This window comes from Scyliorhinus canicula, chromosome 2 (genome assembly GCF_902713615.1).
Source record: "Scyliorhinus canicula chromosome 2, sScyCan1.1, whole genome shotgun sequence".
Taxonomy (NCBI): Eukaryota; Metazoa; Chordata; class Chondrichthyes; order Carcharhiniformes; family Scyliorhinidae; genus Scyliorhinus; species Scyliorhinus canicula.
This window is the reverse complement of record NC_052147.1, coordinates 204,214,958-204,223,716: the sequence shown is the minus strand read 5'-3', so window position 1 is coordinate 204,223,716 and position 8,759 is coordinate 204,214,958.

The following is an 8,759-nucleotide window of genomic DNA, read 5'->3' as shown; positions in this document are numbered from 1 at the left end:
CTCAAGTAATGGAAGTGTCCTTTACTCATAGAAAATAGAACATACATAGAAAATAGAAGCAGCAGGAGGCCATTCGGCCCTTCAAGCCTTGCCTCCTGCCATTTCTTCTCTGCTACCTTCTGTTGTGTGCTGCCTTGTCCGGCGGCACAGTAGCATAGTGGTTAGCACTGTGGCTTCACAGCTCCAGGGTCCCTGGTTCGATTCCCAGCTTGGGTCACTGTTTTTGAGGAGTCTGCACGTTGTCTCCATATCTGCGTGGATTCCGTCCCCACAACCCAAAGGTGTGCAGGTTAGGTGGATTGGCCGTGCTAAACTGCCCCTTAATTGGAAAAAAAATAATTGGGTACTCTAAATTTAAAAATAAAGTTTTAAAATGTGGGATGGTCTTTCGAAGTATCGGTGCAGACCCGATGGGCCAAATGGCCTCCTTCTGCAATGTAAGTTCTATGTTCTATGTAAGAGAGAGGGCAGAATGCCAGTGCTTGTAGAACACAGTGTTTGGGTGCTGTGCCTGCCATAGCTGAATAGCTGGAGGTATGTGGAAGCAGCAGGTGGTGGGTGTGAGGCCAGTGGCATTGGTCGGTATGTATGGGTGAGGTGGAGTATCTGGATTTTAGGTTCCGGGGGGGGGGGTTGCTGGGTGGATGAAGCGGGTGTGGTGGGAAGGAGCTGTCACATGAAGATGAATTACTGATGATGACTGCTTGAGCAGAATCATTATTCTTCTTGTAAAGGGCAGCATGTTGGTGCAATGGTTAGCCCTTCTGCCTCACAACGCCGAGATCCCAGGTTTGATCCTGGCTCTGGGTCACGGCCCGTGTGGAGTTTGCACATTCTCCCTGTGTTTGTGTGGGTTTCGCCCCCACAACCCAAAGATATGCAGGGTGGGTGGATTGGCCATGCTAAATTGCCCCTTAATTGGGTACTCTAAATTTATTTTCAAAAAAAGGAAGAAAAAAAATGATTCTTCTTGTGAGATGCTGTCAAGTCCTTGGCTTCAGACTCTGGGAGTTCCCCTTACCGGCCATATGCTCCCACGTCCTTCGGAGGGTGGATGTTTAGGGACTCCTGGTTTTCGACAGGTCCATGATATCTCTCCTCCACCTTGCTTGATCAATTCTTCCAGCATCACATCCATCACTATGGATCCCCTTCTTTGCTCTTGTGTTCAGCTTGCATTCCATTTCACATCTACGTTGCAGCAATTGGGCTTTTCACAGTAACTTAATTGAAGCCTACTTGTGACAATAAGCGATTATTATTCTTCTTATTATTATTATTATGTTGTTGAGTGTATCTTCCCTTTAAGATACTGCATGGCCTTGAGAGAGCAGGGTGGCCATATCACACAATCTGCAAACAATGCTGCTGGGCCCTCCTGCTGTGCATATCAGTGGCAGCATTCAGATTAAACATAAGAACGTAAGAACTAGTAGCAGGAGGAGGCCATCTGGCCCTTCGAGCCTGCTCCACCATTCAATGAGATCATGGCTCATCTTTTGTGTACTCAGCTCCACTTTCCCGTCCGAACACCATTACACTATAATAACTATATAATAATAATCGCTTATTGTCACGAGTAGGCTTCAATGAAGTTACTGTGAAAAGCCCCTAGTCGCCACATTCCGGCACCTGTTCGGAGAGGCTGGTACAGGAATTGAACCTGCGCTGCTGGCCTTGTTCTGCATTACAAGCCAGATATTCCTTTATTCTTCAAAAAACTATCTATCTTTATCTTGAAAACATTTAATGAAGGTGCCTCAACTGCTTCACTGGCCGGGGATTTTCATCGATTCACAAGCCTTTGGGGGAAGACGTTCCTCCGAAGCTCAGTCCTAAATCTCCTTCCCCTTATTTTGAGGCTATGCCTCCTAGTTCTGCTTTCACCCGCCAGTGGAAACGACCTCCCCGTATCTATTCTATCTATTCCCTTCATAATTTTATATGTTTCCATAAGATCCCCCTGCATCCTTCTACTCAGTCTACTGTAGTCCCAGTCTACTCAACCTCTCCTCATAATCCAACGCCCTCAACTCTGGGATTAACCTAGTGAATCTCCTCTGCATACCCTCCAGTGCCAGTACGTCCTTTCTCAAGTAAGGAGACCAAAACTGAACACAATACTCCAGGTGTGGCCTCACTAACATCTTATACAGTTGCAGCATAACCTCCCCAATCTTAAACTCCATCCCTCTCGCAATGAAGGACAAAATTTCATTTGCCTTCTTAATCACCTGCTGCACCTGTTAACCAATTTTTTGCGACCCATGCACTAGGACACCCAGGTTTCTCTGCACAGCAGTATGTTTTAATATTTTATCATTTAAATAATAATCCCGTTTGCTGTTATTCCTACCAAAATGCATAACCTCACATTTGTCAACATTGTATTCCATTTGCCAGACACTAGCCATTCACTTAAACTATCCAAATCCCTCTGCGGACTTCCGGTATCCTCTGCACTTTTTGCTTTACCACTCATCTTAGTGTCGTCTGCAAACTTGGACACATTGCACTTGGTCCCCAACTCCAAATCATCTATGTAAATTGTGAACAATTGTGGGCCCAGCACTGATCCCTGAGGGACACCACTACTGATTGCCAACCAGAGAAACACCCATTAATCCCCACTCTTTGCTTTGGGCTGGTTTAGCACAGTGGGCTAAGACAGCTGGCTTGTAATGCAGAACAAGACCAGCAGCACATGTTCAATTCCAGTTCCAGCCTTCCCGAACAGGCACTGGAATGTGGCGACTAGGGGCTTTTCACAGTAACTTCCTTGAAGCTTACTTGTGATAATAAGTGATTATTATTATAATTGTATTAATTAACCAATCCTCTATCCATGCTATTACTTTACCCTTAACGCCATGCATCATTATCTTATGCAGCAACCTTTTGTGTGGCACCTTGTCAAAGGCTTTGTGGAAATCCAGATACACCACATCCATTGGCTCCACGTTACCTACCGCACTGGTAATGTCCTCAAAAAATTCCACTAAATTAGTTAGGCACAACCTGCCCTTTATGAACCTATGCTGCATCTGTCCAATTGGACAATTTCCATCCAGATGCCTTTCTATTTCTTGCTTGATGATAGATTACAGCATCTTCCCGACTACTGATGTTAAGCTCACTGGCCTATAATTACCTGCTTTCTTCCTACCTCCTTTTTAAAACGTTTTCTAATTTACAATCCGCCGGGATCACCCCAGAGTCTAGTGAATTTTGGTAAATTATCACGTGTGCATTTTCAATTTCTCTAGCCATCTCTTTTAGCACTCTGGGATGCATTCCATCAGGGTCAGGAGACTTGTCTACCCTTAGCCCCATTAGCTTGCCCATCACTACCCTTAGTGGTAACATTCGTCTCAAGGTCCTCACCTGTCATAGCCTCATTTCTATCAGTCACTGGCATGTTATTTGTGTCTTCCACTGTGAAGACCGACCCAAAAAACCTGTTCAGTTCCTCAGCCACTTCCTCATCTCCCATTATTAAATCTCCCTTTTCATCCTCTAAAGGACCAATATTTACCTGAGCCACTCTTTTTTGTTTTATATATTTGTAGAAACTTTTACTATCTGTTTTTATATTGTAAGCAAGTTTATTCTCATGATCTATCTTACTCTTCTTTATAGCTTTTTTAGTAGCTTTCTGTTGTCCCCAAAAGATTTCCCAATCCTCTAGTCCCCCACTAATCTTTGCCACTTTTTATGCTTTTTCCTTCAATTTGATACTCTCCCTTATTTCCTTAGATATCCAAGGTCGATTTTCCCTCTTTCTGCCGTCCTTCCTTTTTGTCGGTATAAACAGTGAAAAATCGCTTGGAAGGTTCCCCACTGTTCCACAACTGTTTCACCATAAAATCTTTGCTCCCAATCTAACTGAGATAGCTCTTCTCTCATTCCATTGTAATCTCCTTTGTTTAAGCACGAAACACTAGTGTGTGATTTTACCTTCTCGCCCTCCATCTGTATTTTAAATTCCACCATATTGTGATTGCTCCTTCCGAGAGGATCCCTAACTATGAGATCATTAATCAATCCTGTCTCATTACACTGGACAAGATCTAGGACCGCTTGTTCCCTTGTAGGATACATTACATATTGTTCTAGGAAATTGTCGCAGATACATTCTATAAACTCTTCAATACTGCCTTAACCAATCGACACGTAGATTAAAATTCCCCCATGATAACTGCTGTACCATTTCTACATGCATCAGTTATTTCTTTGTTTATTTCCCGCCCCACCATAACGTTACTATTTGGTGGCCTATAGACGACTCTTATCAGTGACCTTTTTCGCCTTACTATTCCTGATTTCCACCCAAATGGATTCAACCTTATCCTCCAAAGCCCCAATGTCATCCCTCACTACTGCCCAGATGTCATCCTTAAATAGCAGAGCTGCACCACTTCCCTTCCATCCACTCTGTCCTTCCGAATAGTAAGGCAAAAAAGTTTGATCTCCTTAGATATTTAACTCCCAGTCTTGACCATCCTTTAACCATGTTTCAGTAATGGCCACTAAATCATAGTCATTCACAATGATTTGCGCCATCAACTCATTTACCTTATTCCAAATACTACGAGCATTCAGGTAAGGTACCCTTATGTTGGCTTTTATACCTCTGTTTTGAATCTTATCACCTCTATCAGTAACCTCTCCTAAGTTATTTTTCCTTTTAACTTTTCTCCTAATTTTTCTTATCGTTGAACCCATATCTTCGCTTACCATTTATGTTTTTGATTCCTGTTTTATTCCTTTTAGTATTACCGGGCCTATTCACTGAGCTCTCCTCAGTCACTGTACCCTGTACTGTGGCCCTTTTTGATTTTTGACTATGGCGTCTCTGCCTTACACTTTCCTCCTTAATGCCTTTTGTTTCTGTCCCTGTTTTACTTCCCTCCGACTTCCTGCATCGTTTCCCATCCCCCTGCCAGAAGCACTTGGGCAATTCCACAAACATTGAGATGAGATGGGTATGTGAAATTTGCACTTTGATCTCAACAACCCCAGGAAAATTGCCAGGTGTACACACACTCCCAAAAAACAAAGGTAACCCATTTCTAGTCCAAAGAAATGTGGTGAATAGTTGTTTTTCTGACTGGAGGGGGTTATATATTGGACTTCCTCAAGGTTCAGTCCCAGAAACACTGCTGTTTTTGATGTACATTAAAGATGTAGATGCGATTACAGGGCAACATTTTAAATATTGGGAATGCAGTAAACACGTGGATGATAACAATAGGCTTCAAGAGGACACAGACAAGTGGAATGGGCAGATATGTGGCAGAATAAATTCAGTGTTGAAAAGTGTGAGCTGATGCATTTTGGTAGAAAGAATAAGGAAAGATACAAGCTAGTGGTACAATTGTAAAGCTTGTGCAAGAGAGAGAGCTAGGTGTTTGTGCACTAATCTCTGAAGGTAATAGGACATGTTTGCAAAGCATTGTGGGATCCTGGCTTTATCAATCGAATTACAGAGTAAAAAAAAAACAGGACCTAAATTGAACCTTAATTTTAAAATCTAGTTTAGGCTCAACTGGATTATTGGGCAGGATTCTGTGATCCTGAGGTTAAGTGTTGACGCTGTCAGGGGGCCAGCACGGCACTGGAACGGTTCACGCCACTCCAGCTGCTGATTCCGGCGTCAACTGGGTGCCGTGGGATCCGCACATGCGCGGTGGCACCGACGCCAATGCGCACATGCGCAGTGGCTTCCTTCAACCCATTGGCCCTGACGCAACATGGTGCAGGACTACTGGGGTCGGCGCAGAAGAAAGGAGGCCCCCAGCCAGAGAGGCCGGCCCGCCGATCAGTGGGCCCCGATCACGGGCCAGGCCACATCGGAGGCCCCCGCCGGGGCGGACACCCCCCCCCCCCCCCACCCCCGGACAGGCCGCCTCTGACCCTTTCACGCCGAGTTCCCGTCGGCTGAGAGCAGGTGTGTACGGCGCCGGTGGGACTCGGCGTTTCTACAACGGCCGCTCGGCCCATCCCGGGCCGAGAATCGGTGGGCCGGCCACATAGAGCGGCCCCTGACCGGTGCCGCGCCAATCACGCCGGGGCCAATGGTGCCAATTCTCCGCTATGCAGACAATTGCTTGCCGGCGTTGGGGTGGCGTAGCACAATTCGCGCCGGTTGCTGGGATTCTCCGGCCCGGCCCCTGGCTGAGAGAATTCCGCCCATGGTCTCCAATTCAACAATAAGGAAAATGAAGGCTTTGGAGAGGGCACTGAAAAGCTTTCATAGTATCCTGGAATCAGTTTAGAATGGCGAATCCACCTAACCTGCACATCTTTGGACTGTGGGAAGAAACCGGAGCACCCGGAGGAAACCCATGCAGACCGTGCAGACACCGCACAGACAGTGACCCAAGCGGTTATCGAACCTGGGACCCTGACGCTGTGAAGTAACAGTTCTATCCATTGTGCTACCGTGCTGCCCACTATGAGTGATTAGGATTTGTAATGAAAAGCTTGATATAAGGGTCAAATTTTCGGGAGACAATTTCCTGGATATTCTAAATTTTGCTCTGGGCTTCTCATCCAAATATAACACCTCCTTATAGGTTACTCTTGATGCAGCTGTGTGCGGCTGACTGCGATATGCCGCAGAGGTCTGCTGAACACAGGAAAAAGTAATCAGCATAAAAATTCAGAGTCACAGTGACCTTCAGAGCCAGTGGCAGAACATGAAGATCAAGTGACTGCAGTCTGAAATGCTACTGGAGCAAGGCACAAATTTCGGCGACAAATTCCCAGATCCTCCTGAGCCGTCTTCTGCATTGATTCCCCGTCATATTGAGATACGCCCTCTGCAATCGGTACACCCTCACTTCACGGTAAACCCTGGTTGTCCTCATCATCTTCCCTTGTCCGTGCTCTGTTGCATCCTACTACTGGCCCTGTCCCCTCCATCTGGCCTCACGTTGTTGACGCTCATGTTCCTCACTGTTTACTATATTTCTCAGTTGCATATCACCTGCAAACTCTGAATTTATGTCCTGCATACTCAAGTTGAATTCATTAAATATATCAAAAAGAGTACTGGTCCTGACTTCAATGCATGAGGAACACCACTGTACACTTCCCTCCAGTGTGAGAAACAACTCCTCAACACTACCCTCTTTCTCTCAACCAGTTACATATCCACACAGCTTTTGTCCCTTCTTAATGCATGGGTTTCAATTTTCTTCACAAAACTATTATTCAGTCAGTTCCATATATATAAAACATCAACCTTCCCATTGATCTATTCTCATGTTTTATTGAAATAGGCGAAGACATGAATGAGTACATTTTAATTTTTGAACACCGTAACCCTTTCATTGCAATAATTCCATTACTTCAACAACTAAATCAATGAAGTTAGTAGAGTAATCCTGAGTAATTCCTTATTACTAATTTAGGAATAAATTTTCACTGTTTAACCGTACAAATACCAATTGTATTATTCCCCCCTTAATCTGCTCTACTACAATGAAGAAAAAACTCCAATTTCATGCCACCTTTTGTCCCAAAGGTCTCGCTTTCTGAGCATCATTCCAGCAAATTTCTACTTTATTCCTTACAAGTCAAATTTTTTTCCTATAATGAAGTGCTCAGGATGACACACAATAGAGATTTATTAAAATTAATTTACGGGATGAGGGCATCACTGGTTAGGCCAGCATTTATTGCCCATCCCCAGATGCCCTTCAGAAGGTGGTGGTGAGTTGCCTTCTTGAACCGCTGCAGTCCTTAGGGTGCATTGTGCTGTTAGGGAGGGAGTCCCCAGGATTTTGCCCCAGCGACAGTGGAGGAATGGCGATATTTTTCAAAGTCAGGGTGGTGAGTGAGTTGGAGGGGAAGCTCCAGGTGGTTGTTGCTGCATTAAGTTGAGAAGTAGAAAGATTGGAGGCCAAAGAAGTAACTTCAGTTTTCTGATTTACCTTCAGTTGACTATATATCCACGTACCATTATTTTTCCATGTACTGTTACTTTTTCTTGCGTACACCTCCTGGAAAATATTTGTACATTTAAGTAATTTGTTTCTTCTATTGCTGATGAAGAGAGCTCTTTCTTTTGGCAAGAGATAGTGTAAAGGGTATTTATTTATTTATAAAGGGTAAAGGTGGCAGCACAGTAGCATTGTGGTTAGCACAATTGCTTCACAGCTCCAGGGTCCCAGGTTCGATTCCGGCTTGGGTCACTGTCTGCGGAGTCTGCACATTCTCTCCGTGTGTGCGTGGGTTTCCTCCGGGTGCTCCGGTTTCCTCCCACAGTCCAAAGATGTGCAGGTTAGGTGGATTGGCCATGATAAATTGCCCTTGGTGTCCAAAATTGCCCTTAGTGTTGGACTGGGTTATGGGGATAGTGTGGATCTTGGGTAGGGTGCTCTTTCCAAGAGCCGGTGCAGACTCGATGGGCCAAATGGCCTCCTTCTGCACTGTACATTCTATAAAAATTAGTGTAGAAATTGTGGCCTTAAGCAATTACTTCAAAGTATGCTTTGGACATGTATTAAAACTAGTGAAAGGAATTAGAAAGGAATCAGGAAACCTTTTACTCAAATTTTGATAAATAGATAACGTATAGAGGAAGGCAAATACATTGGGATTATTTAAAATCCAATTATATAAAATGGAAGAGCGAACCTTATTTAATACATACATGACGTTTTCTCATTCTTAGGTGGGTGGAAATATCAGAAACCTTGGGAAAGTAGCACCCTCCCCCAGCCTAGTTGATGGACATCAAAAGTTCCTTG